The sequence below is a fragment of the Aphelocoma coerulescens genome, chromosome 3 (assembly GCF_041296385.1).
Source record: "Aphelocoma coerulescens isolate FSJ_1873_10779 chromosome 3, UR_Acoe_1.0, whole genome shotgun sequence".
Taxonomy (NCBI): domain Eukaryota; kingdom Metazoa; phylum Chordata; class Aves; order Passeriformes; family Corvidae; genus Aphelocoma; species Aphelocoma coerulescens.
In genome coordinates, this window is record NC_091016.1 from 55,688,696 (window position 1) to 55,708,086 (window position 19,391).

A 19,391-nucleotide genomic window follows, 5' to 3' on the forward strand; every position below is an offset into this window, starting at 1 on the left:
CCAAGAAAACTAAAGTTTTCAACCTCTGTCCTAAGTCAAAGAAAATCTGCTCTCCCTTGTTGTGAGCATCCATCTGCTTTGAAAAATACCTATTGTAACTTGGACATTATTTTCCTTTGCCCACAGATACATTAACTTCTTTAAGCAAATTCTTCAATCACATCAGCAGATCTTGACCACCTGAATAGGAGCAGAACTAATTCCCAGCACTGCAGTAACTAGGTAGTTCACTCACAGTTTCTCCTAGTCAGAATTTGTTTCAGACTTCGTTACTAGTCATAAAAGTAGTGCTTTTAACAAATATCTAAACCAATGCCTTCCTGCAAGGCACATTCTCTCCTGTCTCACCTTCTCCTTATACCCCATGTGCCAGTGGCAAATCGCTACAAGCTTCCTATAGCACAAGGCCAGTGAATGAGGTGATTCTAAATTATCATATTATCTCATCATACATTTTTCCTTAACTTCTTGGAGGGTGAAGCAATAACAGAGATAGTACTTTTTACCTTTTCGTTCTTCATCACTGCAGTGATGAATGCATACATGATCTATGTATGTGTTCTTATCTTCTATTTTGTTTCTTACTCATATTTTTCTCCTGGTTTGAAAAACTACTTGTAAATATTTAGAAGCATGATGGAGCAAATAGTTTACAGTTAGGTCAGAGTTTTATGTGTGTGGTCACTTTCCTCTCTCCATGAAAATAGGTCGCTTCTTCAACTACCCATTAATTAGATCAAGGAGCAGAGTAGGATTACCTTCAACCCTTGAACATGGTTCATAGATGTGGATTACTAAACAATTCTCCAGATTCAGGGGACACTAAAATATCCAAATAAAGAAGAGATGATGGGACATTGAGAAATAAATATTCGGGTAAATATCTCTTAATACCAGTTACACTTTAATTTCAATATTTCTGGAAAAACAAGAAAATATGTTCTTATATCATAGTGCTTGATCAACTTACTCTGACCAGTTTCACCTTCACTTCAGCTCATATAGATTATCTGAGTGACTTTAACCTGTCTTGCTGGTTAAATCCATAAGGCCAGAAATTTTGTAGCTAACCATTGTGGTGGCTTTGCTTCTCAAAAAAAATAGAGGAAATTCTCTCTCATGGTAATAATCATATTTAGTCCAGAGCTACAGCACTGTGTAGGTTGCTTAAGCAATTGCCAGTGAATTCACTGAGGGAAATGAACAGGAGAAAAAAGGAACTACTCAACATAAAATGAAACACATTTAATTTACTCTTTGAAGATTATTTGGCAGCTTCTTAATTTTCTGTTTAATATTGGTAACATTTTCTCCCAATGTGGTTTAATACATGACGCTTACAATACAGCAAAGAGGTACAAAAAGGGAGAGGTGGGGATTTAAGGCTATGTCAGAGGATGATAGAAATGTATTATGCCAAGAGGGGTCATTCCCCACTGTCCTCTGTGCTGAGGCAGCACACATAAATAAATCTAGGGTTTCTTAAAAAAATCTATACTGTCTTTAAAAGCGTTAGTGAAGGGGATTATATAATCCATTTACCTGTCAGATTGCTATGCTAACAGGAATTTATGCCTTTAGAAAATTTTCCTAATATCTGACCTCCAATTCTGTCTTTTGGGAAAGGGGGAATGTAGTCTTACTTGTAACAGTAACTTGTACATTTTGAAAAATTATCATCAATCTTCCTTTTTTTAGATTAATTAAAGCTAAATTAAAATATTCCAGTATTCTGTTACTTTCCTCCTGACATCACCCTGAAAAGAAATCGATCTGAAACCCAGCACAAGGTGCCAGTTTAGACATAACCAGAACCTAGCAAACAGATAAAATATCGACCTTCATTTTGTAGGAAACATTATTTTTAGTATATCATATCACAAGACTTGCCTTATTTAAAGTAGTATCATATTGTAGATCATTGTTAGTCTGTTGTCCTACATAATTCCCACACTTTTCTTATTAAACTGCTGCCTAGTCAGGTTTTTGAATTTTGCATTTAAGCATCTGATTTCTCCTTTCTGGCTGCAAAGATTCACATTCACCTTTTCTGAATTTCATTCCCTTGATTTTTAGCCACTTTTCAAATTAAAAAGAATAAAAAATAGCAATTCAATCCTTGCCTCTAAATTTCCACCCTTCCTAGGCTGGTATCATTTACAAATTTGATAAGCATTCTTGTTTATTATCTCACATGATTTCAGTGAAAATATTAAAAACAACCTGGGCCTGGGCAGAACAAATTTGTGTCCTGCCTGAGGATTCTACAAGCGTGAGAGTATGTCACTGACAGCTGTTCACTAAATACACATTTTATCTGGTTTTTGTTTCAGATCACATTGGTCTTATCCATATTGCACTTCCTTAGCCTGTTTATGAAAACTGCACTTGAACATTAGGTTCAACTGTTCTCTCATTATATATGCTGCAGAAAACAAGATTAATTTGCTTTGGCTTGATTTGGACTCAACAATTTCTGGTAGACAGTTGTTTTATTTTGTTACTTCATTATCTCAGCATTTACAAGTTTATTATTTAATAGTTTCTTTCAGCAATTTTCTGACTACTTAATCTTAGATGACTGATTGTGAATTTTTCTGGTTTTTCCATATTCCTCTATTATGAAGGGGTGTATTTTTTTATATTCCCTTTTGTCTTTCATCATTTTCTAAAATGGTTGGCTGTTTACTATGCTCAGTTTTGAGTAGTTCTTTTTGCAACTTAGGGTGAATTTTTGAGTTGTTCCAGACATTCATTGATCTCCTTCAAATAAATACCATTTTTCTTGCCCTAATCACATGTCTGTCTTTGGGAGAACACATCATTATTGTCTTTAATGTCCTAGATTTCCTTCCCAAAGTTGATTAGCATCCTGAGTTGCCATTAAAGACACTAAAATTTTGAATAGTTAAGGATACTTCACAAGAATCTACACTTGTTAAAATATCTGACTTTTAATCATACAGTGTGGGCCACTCCCTACAAGTCTTTGAATACCACTAGGCTGCATTGACTCTGTTTTGAGGGGAATGCTTCCTATGCCTTAGGTCTTCTTCACAGCCATTCAATCACATCCAATGGTATTCCCCACCTCCAAAAAAAAAAAAAAATCTCATTATATTCTGGAGTATCTGCTTAGAAGAATGTTTACTGGTTGGTCTTATTTATAATTTGGCTGATTGCTCTGTTTATCATAGCTTTTACGACTTTCAAAAGTTATTAAGTTGTTAGGTTATTAGTACTATGTTCAATCCCACTTAGTCACACTTGGCTCAACTCTATTATCTTATTTGATGCCTTTGACTCTAAATCTTCACTGGCATGATCACAGTATATCCATTTTCAAATTATCACATTAATATCTCCCATTCTGCAGATTTCCTTAAAGCAAATAATTGACTGTAATCAAGAGCCTGAATGTTTTTGTGCAGCTGCAGTGATCTGTCTGCCACAAGCTTTTTATTACAAGCCTAGGAAAAGGAAACAAAACCATTTGCTTTAGAAAGCGGTTCTTTCATGAAGAGCTGTTTCAATCTGAAAAATCACCAAGTAAAGTTAAGTTACACCCTTGTGCCAATCATAGATTTCTGCCTCAAAAATGATACCATTAATATAAATTAAACCACTGCAAACACTCTGGTAAAAAAGTAAAACGTGATGAAAATTGCTTTTATAAATTTTATTCAAAAAGTTTATATCTGTCAAATTTCACCCCTTGAATCTCTGCCTCTAGCATTAAATCTGATATTAGAAAAAGGGCATTTTTATATTGCTAGTCTCCTGATCATTTATCATATGGTCTCAGCTCAGAGGATATTGGGTTCTTGTATAAATTTTTAACATAATTCTAAAAAGCCATATATTTTCACCACATATGACCATACTTGCACACCTTGTTTGTATTTAGCTTCCAAAACATGGTTGGTGACATCTTTCTAAGTGATTAATTGGACAGATATCACATGTAAAAGTTTTAAAATTAGTATTTTCATAGATTCTTTTGTTTATAAAAATAGGTTTTTCTATGAGTCACATTTCTATAACTACTCATAACTTATAAAATTTGTGGGTTTTTTTGAAATAAATAACTGAAGAAACACCATGAAAAATTAAGATATTCTTCCAAACCGCTTTCTAATAGGTGACTAATTTTTTCAGATATAGAAGAGAAAAAGAAAGAAATTAGTTTGCAAGAGACTATGATGCTGATACAGGACCCAAGGGGCCAGTGGCCAATAAGATTCATATACAAGGGTTCACTCTGCTACTACAAAACTTGTTTTATATGCAAAGTTGCACATAAACATTTCAAAATCAGTCTTACAACACCATGAATTCAAAAAACTTTTGAGACACCTGCTCAAAACAAACAGCAGGAAGATACTTGTGTCTTATTCAGCCCATTTTCTCAGTGTCTCGTTGTTAATACACTGCATGGGAGTCTGTTAATTGATCCAATAAATTATTGGCTTTCTACAGTGACAGACACTTTCCTGTGTTTTTTTCCATTCTTCATTCTCCACCATTTCATGTGATGGAATACTTTTAAACAATATTTTTCTGTGCTTGATATTCAGAAGATTGGTTTGGTGGGTGCCATGACCTCCTATGGATTAGTCACATGGAGTTCTTGCAATTTATTAATCAGCTATGAATTTTGTAGGAAATGTAGGAACACCAGCCCTTGGTTTTGAAAAGTTCCACATGCTCTCAAAATTTCTGCGTCCAATACTGTGAACTAACTTCACATGATCTTGCTTTTAAAATGCCTTATAAATTACACCTTCCATTAAACACTCCAGAGGACTTCTAGTTTGATAATTCAGATCAGATTCTGAATTCCAGCCAGGTTTAATATTACTTATTTTACCTGGCTTGATTCCTAGGACTAAGTTCACAGTGTCCTTTGGTCTTGTTAGTTTGTCAAATAAGCATATACCCTCCACCAATGATATTCCTTTTTCTTCAAGGACATTACTTTCATGATACCTGTGACTCTTAACAGCTCTTGTTATAGACACAACCATTATTTTATATAGGATTATTTAAAATTTTATAAACTACTGGTGTTAAAAAACTGAGTCATGAACCCAATTAATTATTATGCTAAGAAAACAGATTCTCCCATATTTATAGATTTCTCCTACCAGATCTGTTTCATTTTCTGACAAAAAAATACATTTTACCCTGGCTCTCACCTTTATACTCCTCCTTGATTCTCAGTTTATAGCAATGCATATTGTTTTACTTATCTTTCTTAGAGTGAGAAAGCTTCAAGTGCTTCTGAGCTAGATTAAGACCAAGAAGAGCTGTGGGAGATGAACCAAACTGAAGAATAGGTTGCTATCAAAAGCTTCACCATGAAAAAAGTGCTCTTTTTTCAGCATTGGCTTATATTAGCTATGTCTTTTTAGAGTATCCATTTGATCTGTATTTTTAGTACCTCAGTTGCTAAACTTTTTTATTATTTATTTAATTGCAGCTTTTTCATTTTTTTCAAGAGCTTCTGTTCTGATAAGGCATCATTCCCTCTAAAGTACCCATGGTACAAATATTTCTTCCAAACAGTTTTGGTATACTTCCTGCTGATTTTTGTATCTCTCAATTAGATGTAGGAGGTTTTCTGTAAGCATCTCAGATTTAAGAAATGCTCATCTTCTCATAGTGGTTACTTGCCTTCCACATGATTTAATCATTTTCTTAGATCTTCTCTCACTCTCTGTTTCTTCTGAGAGAGTCCTTACGTTCTTTCATCAGGAAAACCTAGGAAAACTGGATTCTTTCATCCTTATATTGTGAATATTCACATGCAAAGAATATCCCCTGAAGCCTGAAACAAGATTCTGACTACTTCACAGGGCTATAGCACTTAGCAGGAGCTTAATAAGAGATTGGGTTACTTCATACTCTCCAGGGAAAGGGTTTGGAGGAAGACACTGAAGAAAGCCAGGCATAGGTGTCTACCTCCATTGCTGATTTATATGAGAGGTCATCTAAACAGAAGCAGAAGTGGTTTTCCCAAATATCTTTGACACTCAAATCCTCCATGGCTCAGTTCAGACCTCTTCTCTAAGTCACTGTGATACTTATGGCCTCTCTCACATGCATTGCATCACAGCCTTTGAAAAATGCTGTCGGCCTTTTTGCCTAAAAGCCTAATTGCTTTTATTTTAAACTGCAGGAGGACCAGTAAATTTTAGGTCATCTCCACTATGCTTGCCTGAGATAAATCACAGGAGAGAAACTGAATCTTGGTCTGTCTTAACCCTTGTTACCATCCGTCTTCATTACATAAACAAATTATGGCATTTCTTTCTTCCATTCTTCCACTGCTTATTTTAAAATACTCCATGAAAACATTCAATTTTAAAATACTCCATAAAACTTGTCAGTTCTCATCTTTCTATTCCAACAATCAGATTATGGGAGTGAAGCATACAGAAATATAAGAAAGTAGTGTGCAGTAAAGTTGAAGAAATGGGATGTTTTGAATGCTGTTTCAGTAATTCATGTTAGTACTTTCTTGTCAAATGTTGTCAGGTAATAACAGTTCAGACTTTTTCATTACAGGAAATGTTGAAGTGAACACTGACAGATAAAGGACCCAACCTAAAATCTAATGACTTCTATTACCATATAATGGGAAAACATCTTTCATGAGGAATGCACCTAGTCATCTGGTTTGTCTAGTCACAAAAATAAAAACAAGACTAAAGAAATCCAATATATGGTTTGAATCCAATTGCTCTGATCTATACAGTATACTGGTTATAGAGATGTGCAATTTTACAGCATGAAATCAAAAGAAATCTGAAAACCAAAAATAAGTGTAGTAACATGTTTGCTAATAGACAAAGACATAAAATGTTTTACCTATAATGTATAGTCTACGTAATCTTGTTCTCAGTTTTTTCACGTTCTTACCTGTTTGAAATACCACTAAAATTTGAACATGAACACATGCCCTGTTCACATTTTGTCTTCAGTGCAGAGTGCATTATGTGCTGTTATTTACAAAGTAAAGTTACCAAATGGTAGTATTATAAAAACTGGTTTACTTACATAGAATTTCAAAAAAAAGTTCTGGGAAATGACTGAAAGGAGAAATGGTAACCTGTGCCTTGATTGTCTTCTCTGATCTCTCACTTTTTACAGCATATGAATAAATCATGTAGCGTGCTTTCTTCCCTTTCTTATTTCCCCCTTATTTCTGTTTCTTTCATTTCGATTTATGCCTGCCTCTGTTAGATGATGACAATTTTATTGTGGACAAATTTATTTTTACATCCATAGGATAGATCATTAATTCATCTCCTGACTCTACTGTACCTAAGCTAGCCTGAATGCCTAAGGACACCCCTTGTTTAGTCACTGTCCTACGCTATTGTGACAAGCTGGCCTCTCTGACAAAATCATTACCCATAACTTCCTTATTCTGCCATGTATTTGCCCACCTCAGAGTTTTAGAAAGATTTTTATGACCTAGACATGTAAGTGTGTGCTGTTATCCACTTGTGTGGAAGAGCACTGTGGAGGGGAGAGCAGGAACAGATCTATCAGTGTTGGTCTTCATTGTCCTTACACCTCTGGGCCATTGCTCCTTCCTCAAACTACTTTCCTTCTTTTGCTCATAGGAGTAGGATACCAATTGGACTTGAAGACTGGTCTGTGCTGGATTTCCATAAAGTCTTGTCAATATTCCTTTTTTACTCTACACTTGTCATGCCAACATCCTCAATGGGGTAACGCTTAGTATAGGATCTCAGTCTAAGAGTGTTTTGAGAGGCCTTTCTCCACAGTTGCTCATCTGGGCCATCATATGAGGCAGAAACTTTCTGGTGGGCTGAAGGAATTTTGGCACTCACTGGTTCATGCATGCCATATATGCAGCCAGGTGTGTTCCCTCGAAGGTCAAGGGTCCAGCTCTCACTCCCAGGAATACCTTATCACACCAAAGAGGAGGTCCAAGAAAGGCTGTGGGCAAGAAAGCATCCAGAGTTAAATCATCTTCTCACCCACACTACTTCTCTGTAATCTACAGTCTTTAATTAGAAATCTAGGCTTTAGAGGAATTCCCAGACAGTTAATGCGAAAGAAATTACAAAGAAATCAGATATCAAGGCCTTGTAATTCAGCTGCTTCAGAGAGACAGAAGTAGTAATTCCCAACTGGGATTTTCAACCTGTAACATTGTCCAGGAGTGCTCCTCAGACCCTATTTATGCAGCACAGACTGAGGAACCAGGTATGGTACACAATCTGTTGCGTGGTTAACACACTCAGCCACGATCCATAAAGAAGGTTTAATTTCTTCCTCTGACTAAAGGGAGTAAAAACTCTTCCCCTCTAATTGAAATTATTGAACATTAATTGGGCCATGAAGAAAGAACAAAAGGCCTACACGAGGGTTAGAGCACTTACATAGGTGTCAGAACATGTTTAAATATTTTATAACAATTAGCCACTGGAGCTGAGCATCAGTTTTCCCAGGTGAATACCCTTATCATTCTCTGTGAGCAGCCTTCCACACCTTCTGAATCTAGCTGACTAGATATGCTACAGACAAAGTAAATAGTATGAAAAGCATCTGCAGAAGTGGGTTTCCTGAAGGACTGTAGTGGTTCAATAGACTTGCAGCCTCACTTCCATGACTTCTTCCTCATTGATCTCCTTAAACATGGGGCAGAAACTGTCTTTTGGTAATTCTTTTTTGTTTTTCTACATCTCTTTTTATGGAGAAAGGAAGCTACGGCACCTCCTAGTATTCGCACATTCAAGAACATATAGGTGAAAACAGATAAAACATTTGGAAAGCTGACTTTGGCAACAAGATATGTCATACATTTACTGTTGGAAATATCCATAACTTACTTGAGTCTGAGGTACTTCCTTAAACAATGTTGAGACCCTAAGATTGTACCTAATAGATTGATAGATGAAGGTGTTAGCAATTTTTGGCAATTGACTCATAATCTTGCAAATCTTGTCCTTCCATGATTTAAGGAGTCTTTCTATTTCACTGGTCTTTTGCACAAGGTTAGAGCTCTAACATGAGGTTGAAGATGGAGAGGGAGAGATTTTTTTTTTCACAGAAACCTGTGTTCACCCTGATACAAAAATTGGTCTTTCAGCACAGAAAAGCTGGGATGGGAGAATAAGAATAAAGTTTCTATGTTAACTGTGACAGCACATTTCTGCTTCTTTTTGTCCTATGCTAAAAATTAACCTTTATTGTGACAGCAAGATGCAGAGAGGTTGTATCAATCAGAGCATTATTGAAGGCAGGGGTGAGACATAATTTATTAAGCATCCCAAAAGACAGATTAAAGTTCCTGGTAAAGAGGTCATGGTTGCCACCAATAATAGACAACAAGGCAGAAAGTCATAAGCAGCTTGAATAAGAGGAACTACCTTATAATTAACAAAGGAAAATGGGCATTTTGCTTTGAAGGAAACATCAAAAATTTGCACTGAGATTAGAACTGGGCAACCGCTTGGCTCTGTGGCAATGCTGAACTAATACAGCACTGGCAACTGTCCTTTTGGTTATTTTGACAGTCATAATTTTTGTCTAAAACATCTGTTTCTCAAGTGATTGACACCTAAAAGTAGCACTCTATTATCTATTATTATTTCCCCAGCAAAGCCTTATTGGTGTAAGTGTGTCATTACTTTTTCTGTCCTTGTCCATGTTCATCTTGAACTTAGCTCATGCTTTTTCTGCATCCAATTATTTTCTTATCAATTATATTGGAAAATTAGTCTTTTTTTTTTTATGAGAGGCAATGGGAAGGGCACTGGAAAATTATTCATCTTATTTTTTACTTTTTTCAACTTACTGAAAGTAAAAAATAATGGTATAAGAAAAGCACAGTAACAGCAGCAATATAATAAGAGAAGTATAGAAAAAGAGAAGGTGCTTTGCACACAAAAGGTGTTTACCACCTCAGTGTAGTTCTGCATGACTGCCAGGACAAAGACAAGACAGCAGACTCTCCCCCTAGGGTGTGTCCATGTGGTCCCCCGCGTTGAAGACAGGATGGCAGCTGTTCCCTGCTACTGCCTCCCCCCATCTGAGCCTGAGACAGCAGAAAAGAATGACAGACAAGGCCCCGAAAGCTTGGGGGAAAGTCTGTGTTGCACTGCACCGCTGCTCTGCCGTGCTGGGGCTCAGGTCCCCATTGGTTTTGACTCCATGCCTCATTTTGGATGCTGGACTCTATTCCATGTGGATGCTACCATCACCATTGCTTTGACTGCTCAGCCCTGCTCCACCTGGCTCCACTCAGCTTCCTTCAGCTCAGCTGGACCGGGGCTCTCCCCTGCCTCTCCGCTCCCTGTGGTATGCTCTCACACCAGCACCGCCCTTCAGCGCCGCATCAATTCGGTTTCTCTACTTTTCAGCACCATATCTTGGAGCCACAGCTCAGACGAATGCGTAAGGGATGGATGGTGGCAGCAGAGGGTAGGGCTGATCCTGACAACCTTCCTACTGGAGAGAGAGAGAGACAAAATGACACACTTTCAGGGGTCTGATCACTTTTTCTTTCCCCCAAAACTGCGCAATGATGTGTATGGTACAGGACAGGAAATTAGCCATGTCCAGATGGTACTAAGCAGCCAGGACACACTGCAGTGATGTCCTGCCTCCTGGTTACTGTCTCCAGCTGAATTCCATCTTGTTTTGTATTGCTCTCAGTTTCCTAGCACTCAACTAAATAACGCCATTAACCCAGAGTATTTTAATTTGAGACATGAAAATGTAGAGGTCAGTGCTTTTAGTCCAATATTTCCCCTTAAATAATACCTTTCAAGGGAACATTTTTAAGGAAAATAATAGCCTAATGCACAACACAGTACTTACATACAACCATATTTTAATAGATTTGGAACACAAAGCTGCAAGAGTAGAAGGAAAGGGTTTTAGTTGCTGCCTTTACTATTAACAGTGTACTATTATTTACCAAGGCAAAGTGACCAAGCGCAGTCCTGTGCTTAATAGGTGCAGTTCCGTAATTGTTGTGTCAGGTACTTTACCTCCCCATAACTGGTGCTAAGCAACAGAAATTGTTCAGTTGCAAGTATTACCTTCTTTTTCTTCAGACGATTACAAAGATTTGAGAAAACTGGGAGATAAAAATCACATGCAACAATGTTTGATCATTAACACACATTCCAAGGCCAGTGACTTCCAATCTTGATCCTGAGGTTGGCTTGTTTGACCTCCTTTTGTTCACTTCCTGAACTGTAAAACTGAGATAACATTTCACTTACATATTAAGATCCTTAGATATAAAACACTGAGTAGTATAAAAAAGAGCACTGTTATATGCAATATGTATCACTTTTGTAATATTATTTTAAAATTTTTTTCTCATATGCAAAAATATAGTAAAAATATGGACTTTTTTTAACCAGACTATAAATTCTCATGTACATTCACAGTCATATACATTCAAAGTAGAGTAACTTTGGCAGTTGGAAAAGAAACTCACTCATTTTTGCTCCCACTGAAAAATAGATTTTACATCAACAATGATAACTGAGTCACAGATTTCAAAACTGCCACAGTTTTCATTTAATATATAAATATTTTTTGTTATTATGTTTATCAGCCATTTCTCAGGGTATTTTATGTATAAATACTATAGCAAAACCATTCCTACAGGAACAATTATTAGATGTCCCTAAATGTTAAATGAACTCTATAGCTTAACAGGACACTTTTGTAGTAGTCAGATGTGCTAAATGTTCCTATTTTTCTGTGAAATGTGTGTCTATTTTTTTGGTAGCATAGTAAATCATTAGGAAAGACACAGTTTACAATAATGTGTAAAAGAACAAAAAAGCACAAATGGTGGCTGTATATATATGCTCCATTGCTAGTACCAGCTTTAAACAACTACATAGGACACCAAATCCCACTGATACATGTGTTCTCGGATTTTGACTTTGTCCCACTCTCCCTGCTCTACTGGAGGGAAGAGATGGCAGACTGTATGGGGCAAAGATGCTGCTGCTCCTTGAGTTGCAGCCATCAGGAACCAGGTAGGGACATATACTGGCTCTGTACCCAGCCATAATTACAGTGTCTTTGCCAGAAGTAGTGCAGAAAATAACCATCAGACTAAACATTTCAGACACAGCAGAGGAGACTGCCAAAAAATCTGACAGATGTCAACCATGAGACGATCACCTTGTGGTCTGGCTTGATCTGTGCTTGATCTGACAGAATTAAGATAACCAAGCCTGATAAGTCTGGTGAGGCAAAGGACCTGGGGTGAGGTTCTCCTTGATCAGCTCTGAGTTCAAAGTCTTTCTTATTCTTCATCAATGAAGTTGTCTGATTTATGAAATGGGAGTGAAATCCTTTTAACTGTTACGACACGTTACTCTGAATGTAAGAAGCTTCCTACATTCATTACATGCTTTATTTTGGGTAATTTGTGTGGTGATGTTGAAGGAAGCATTATGCACTCTAATGTAAAAAAATGATTTGTTAATTCTGGTCTTGCTGAGACCTATAAACAGACCACACACTGATCCACAAAATATGAACTGTTGGATGATCTGATAAGTCATAAGGATTTGTAATACAAAATTACACACACCGCTACCAGTGTGGTTATGAATTGTTTTTAAGTTTTATACATCTTCAAAAAATGAGAATTAGTATAAAAAATGCTATTCAAATTGGCAGAGAAATTTTTATACAGGTAACATTGTTTGTCCAGTAAAACTGTGGCAGTTTTTCTTGTCTGAAATATAATTCAACTTTTTAGGCTGGTTTACTGTTGACACCTTCCATTTTTACTTCTACTTTCAAAGGCAGCTCAAACATGCAACTAGGAAACTTGGAACTTAAAGATTCTCTTCATCACATGTCACTCCAAGGATTCTCTTGGCAGGAAAAGAATATAGGCTGCAAAAATCTGACGGGTCTTAAGAATGGGGCAGTGCGTCTTCAGGTTTGACTGGGACACAGGAGGGAGAGTTAGGAGACACTGATCTTTAGTTGCAGCTGGGGGATTCTTGGAGAAAACCCAGAGGTCACAAGAGAGATGGGCTTATGGTTGCCTATATTCAGGTGACAGCTGTCAATAGCCTCCCACAGGTAGAAATCTTACATAGAGAGGGTATTGTAATGCTGACAGATTCCCCATTAGTGGAAATCCATCAATTAGGCATTTTGAGAGTTTTTACCTCATCTGAGGTTAAAAAATGAAGCACAAATCTGTTCCTTTGCCTGCAGGAAAATCAATATTCAATTGTTCAAAAGATTATAGTCTTCCTTGAATTCTGTTTTTTTGCTGAATTTTAGAAAGATCTGTTAGGAAAATATCATCAGAGGTGGAGTGAGAATGCCTATCTGGAACTAAGAACATTGTAAGAACTGTAATTGATATGTATGAATGTAAAGAAATTTTACAAAAATGTAAGAGAGAACATTTTACCTTCCTTTCTCCTCATCTCCTTGCAGCTTTCCCTCTACTGCACAATGGTCCTGGCATTTTGGAAGCCCTTTCTGTTATTGACTGAAATAAAATGGTCTGCTGATATTAATGTTAGATTCCTGAAACAAAATACAAAAAAAAAGAGAATTATTACATCTTTGCATTTTTATTTCCCCACTTGCAAGAATTGACTTTCAGCTTATTTCAGGCATTTCACTTCAGTTTTAAAACTATAACATTTGAGCAATAAGTTTAATGGAGCATAGAATGCCTTTGCTTATGAAGCATCCTCAGAATTGGTTTTGTGATCTAGATTGCTCAAATAATGCTTTCTCTAACATAGACAAGGCCTGAAAGTGGGAGTTGTTTATGCTGTTGATATATTCTACAGTTTGCTTTCTTCATTTTTGAATATTCTGATGAGAGGGAGGACAAGGGAAGTTCAAATCATCAGTCAAGCACTGATTTCATGGCTCTGACACACTTTTATGTGTACAGTAGCTACTGAATTTTTTATTTTGATAATCTCCTGCCCTCTCAGCATTTCTTTGCCTGCAGTACCTTCCAGCTGGTTTCATTTTATCTTAATACTCTGGGCAGAGAATGAGGTCTAATTCTTGAATGGCCTGATAACAGCACCATTTAATACAAGGCAGCAGACTTCAGCACAACGCTGTTGGCTTCTGGAGAGCTAGCAGCAATGACAAGGAGATGGAAAAGAGGTCAGGATTCTCTTATTTTGTGGCCAATATGCCAGGAGTGATAACTACAAGGCTTGAGTGGACATGCACAGCATATGTGCTTGTCTCATGGGCCTCATATATTGGCTGACACTGCTCAGTTCTTCAGACACAGCAAATCAGAGCAAAGCTCATTTTACATGTGGAGGTCATGAACAGAATAACTCCAAATAGTTTCCATTAAAATAGTGCCAGGAGCAGAAAAATTGAGGATCTTAGGCACCTCTAAGAGAATATTTCACTTGTCAGTAACACTGAAGTGTGATGGTTAGTTAAAATGAGTTTTTCTTTACTGTGAAGTGAGAATTGGTCATTGGAGAATTAGAAGCAGTAACTGCTTTGAGACAGAGAAGTTATTTATAGTCAGATGGTTGGTCCATTATAGAGAAGGTGCTTTAGGAAAAAAGTGGAGGCAAGCAGGATGAAATAAGAGCAATCCTGGATAACAAAGGAAGAGAAAGGAAAAATGCAGTGGGATAGAAAGAAATGGAGATAGGAGTTTAATTAGTTAACCTATATTACTGCACTTTTTTTTCTTTGGATCTGACTACATGCAGAACTCAAAGTCTTCCTTTTTCATCAATATGTGGCCCTTCCAAATACCTAATCATGTTTCCCCTGCTACAGTATGTTACTTGAGATAAATTGAATTGACTTCATACAGTCCATACTGTGCTTTCTTTGATCCTGTCAGCCTAGAAGTAACTTTGTCAAAGCATAAATATTACTTAGGGAGCATTTTAGCTCTGCCAGCCTGGTCTTCCTCCTGACGGATTTCTACTATTATTGATCTCAGGGAAAAAAACCCACCATTTTTACTTAAGATAAATAAAACCAAATGCAGTTTTCAACTCTTGCTGAGTATGTTTGAGGAAATGCATGAAGAATCTGAAGAAAAGCAAATGAAAAGTTCATGAGACCACTGACGTTTTCCTAGAAGAATGAAGCAAAATTAAGAAAAGCTAATAACACTGTTTTGTGGAGATTTAAGATGTAAGTAGAGAGATTTATCACTAATAAAGTGATTCATCAAAAAAAAAGAAAAGCTAGTCTGACATAACTACCTCCTAATACCAAATAGTCTTGAGTCACACCTTCACAAATACCAAAAAATGACCTTGCCTCTGGCTTAGGACTAATGCCCAGCTGTGGCACAGAAATATCTAACACAAGTATAGCTGTTTAAACTTCTATAAAATAAAAATTCCAACAACAACAAAAGGCAAAGAAAAACTAGTTTAGAAACTACATTAACATACTGATGAAGAGAATTTTATCAATATTTTTGCTTTTCTTTGACTTTATGGTCCTGTAATGAAAAGATCCTGAGGGTTTAAAAATAGTGGTTTTTAGAAAGATAAACTATGTGCCCAAAGGTCAGGTGTTCATTACTATGAGTTACTTCAATCTAGAAAAAGCATACGAAATGAGAGAGTGTGCAATTTCCTCAATATGTAGTATCTGTACTTCAGAAAGCTTGTAAAGAATGGGCAAATTATGCACAGATCTAGTCCTTTTTGAATTTAAAATAGTGAATACTGCTGCAGGAAAATGACATACAAATGAAATACGTATTCATATACAATAAAAAAAGTTCTTTTTATTTGAGCAGGAGAAAAATGAGCTTCGCAAGAGGCACCACTTCAATCACCTCACTAGTGCATGCAGCATGAGAAACAAAGAAGAGGAGCTCAAGACTTTGTTCCAGTCCCAGAGATTTGACATTATTTCTGTAAGTGAAACCCGGTGGGATGAATCCTGTGACTGGAGTGTCCTGTTGGATGGTTACAGGCTCTTCAGGAGGGAGGGCAGACTAGGCTGAGGGGTGGCACTGTATGTAATAGAAGGGTTAAAATGTATGGAGCTCACAGCTGGCAATGGCACAGCTGAGAGCTTCTGGGTAAGAATCAAGGGGCAAACAAACAATGCAGATGTCATTGTGGGAGTCTACCACAGACCTCCCAGCCAGGACAGTGATGCCAGTGATTTATTCTTTGCAGAACAAAAGGATATTTCCAAGCCAACTGCCCTTATCTTTACTGGGAGCGTCAACTTGCCAGAAATTAACTGGGAGCATCACACAGCTGGTACAACCCAGGCCAGAAGATTCCTCAAAAACCTGGATGACAACTTTATGGAACAGGTCCTAAGGGAGCTGGAAATCATCAGCCATCACTACAGAATAAAGCAAAGTCATCCACTTGATCTGGATATGCAAGAGCAGATGTTTTCTAATTAGAATAGAGTAGAAACTCATCAGCACTACGTACTTATTTAGACATATCCCTCTTCGATATCTCTGAATCATCCAAGTGTATTAGCAATTAGAGCACAGAAAATTTTTGTGAGACTCAGTGGTAAAAGTAAAGTAATTCTGTTTAATAATGCTAGTGCAAAGAGAAACTAGTCAAACTCATTGTTTCACTTAGACCACACAGGCCTACAAGAAAAATTAGAAACAGATGCAGTGCTTTCTTAGAAAACCAATGAAATATTACAATATATTAAATATAGCATCCAAATCTTCGACATATATCACCAAGGAGAAATATTCATTGTTTTGTTTTGACGTCGGCTGTTTTCTTTTTTAACCTAACCTAGAAAAATATGTTGTTTAGGAACCAAAATTTATGCATCATTAATTGAGTGCCAAAGATTTTGTGGAAACATAGATAAAGAAGTGCACACTGGTGAATTGGAGGAACATCCTCTGTGTACACAGATGCCTGACAGGAAGGTGGAATACCTGTTTGTGCTAATAGAGGTATGCATTGTGACTTAAATGTCTGTTTTTCTTGCTGTCTCTGTGTCACATTTATTAGACTCGCAGTTCTGAAAACCATTTTATTTAACATGCCTTTTGACACTTATACCTAATAGAATACAATCTGAGGGACACAGAGTTATTTTAGTGTGATTTTGTCAGACTGCATAGTAAACCAGCACATACCCATCTTACTCCTGCTTCTTCTTTCCTTAAGCCCATGCCCTGTAAATCACCATTATTATGTGCCTCTGGACAGATCCTTAACGTCTGCCCAAGGTGTGGTTTACGGGCTTGAAGGAAAAAGTTATGTTGAATAATGGTGGGTATGATCTGAGATAACAAGTATTCCCAAATTTAATCTAGTATTGGATATCCCTGACAGATTAGGAATCCATAACGAATTTAAGACCCAAAAGACATTTTAAGATTAATCATCAATGGTCAGATTCAATAACCTGCTGTTCAGTTTGTGACATATATTAATATTTTATGCATATATACAGGCTAAAATATAAATTAAACATTTCCTAAACAAAATTACAGTACCCATACTTTAGAAAGTAACATTCTAAAACTAGTACATCCATGTGTGTATTTTATCTATTTTTAGGAGGCAACATTAGAAGAGTAATGCCTCTTCAATGAAAAATTATTGCAATAATAAAAATCACATTCTTAAGGATATTTAAGAACAAAAGTTCAGACAATCATAGAATCTTCAAGGTCAGAAAAGACCTTTAAAATCATCAATTCAGCTGTTAACCTAGCACCCCCACCATGTTCTCCACTAAACCGTGTCTCTAAGTGCCACATCTACATGGTTTCTGAACAATTCCAGGGACTGTTACTCCATTACTTCCCTGAGCAGCCTGATACAATTCCTTTCATGAAGAAATTTTTCCTAATATTCAATCCAAACCTCCTCTGTGACAACCTGAGGCTATTTTCTCTGTTATTTAATTTTTTTTAGTGTTTTGCATGTACGATATAAATTAACTTCATATTTTTATAATTATAGTGTCACCTAAGTCAACATTACATAGATGTAATCAAAATAGTGACACTCTCAAACAAACATCTCAACCTTCCTTGCAGGCTGATTTACAGCTCTTCTCTTTCAGGTGAGATTTTAAGATGTTTTAATTGCTGTCCAAATTCTCAACAGCTAGTAATTTCCTCAATTATTTGGCTCTGCAGCCTACTTAAGATGATAATAGAAGAAGGCTGTCTAAAGGAAGATAGGACTTTTCAAAACAGTGTGACGTGCACAGTAAATTCTGTATTTCTGTATGCCACCCAAAAATCTGGGGATCAGAAATCAGAAGCAATCAAAGACCGTGGACCTATCCAGTTCTTGCACTAAACTTCATGTATGAAGCAGTTTCCACCATTTGCCCAGTTTTCAGTTTCAAACTTTATAAGGCCGCACTGCAGTGACCCAGTCTTTAGATGAAAAAACCTTGGCTCACAAAAAAAAAAAAGCTGCCTATGGACAAAACACTTCCCTCTCAATTGGAATGGAGAAATGGAAAACAGCACTCTTTACCAGTGCTGCCCTCCAAGTCTCTATCCTCCACAGAAAATACAGCAACCATTGTGAACTCTCGATAGAAAGGCATGTACTTGCACCCTCAGAATGGTGTGAGTTTGCTGTGCAAAGTGACCTCAGTCTTATCTGTATCAACTCCCCTTCAGTGCCCTTTATCCATGCCCAAGCACCAGAACAGGTTTTTAGTATCACAGACCATGCAGCTCACACAAAAGCTATTGATTTCCTTTCCAAGCACTCTGATGAGGCACTGGTGCCACTTTAGCAGAGTTCACAGAGGATTTCTGGTTGCAGTTGTGTTGCAGCAGAATAAGAGGCTACTGCACATACCTGTACCCTGATTGCATCCTTTTTGTTACTAGTAGTCCCTGCATCCTCACATCCACTGGCAAAACTGCATGTGACAGTTCCTCTACCTTCATTCCATCTAAGACATCTGGGTGAGTCTGAGTTCTTTAAAGAGGGAGATTGATGCTTTTGGTTCTCTTTTTTTTTTTTTTTTTTTTTTTTTTTTTTTTTTTGTACTTTCCCACTAAGTTCATTTGAGAGCAGCAGGTTGCAGAAGGGAATATGTGTGATGATGCCAGCATAACTGACTGGGCAAAAATCTCACTGGAGAAATAGTGATAATTTGCTTAGGGAGGTAGTATTTTATGTTCTCAAACAAAACCTGACACACCTTAGAATGGTGCACCAGTTCTTGCCTCAGCTAGCTATGGCACTTGCAGGTAGATATTTTTATTCCCATCACCTCTCTCAAAACCCCCCAGTAGTGTAGCAATATATGATTGCCCTACATTATAATTATATGTCTCATGGCAACTTTAGGAAGAATTACACTTCTGATCCCCTCTAATATTTTTTCTTCCTGTCAGTTACAAG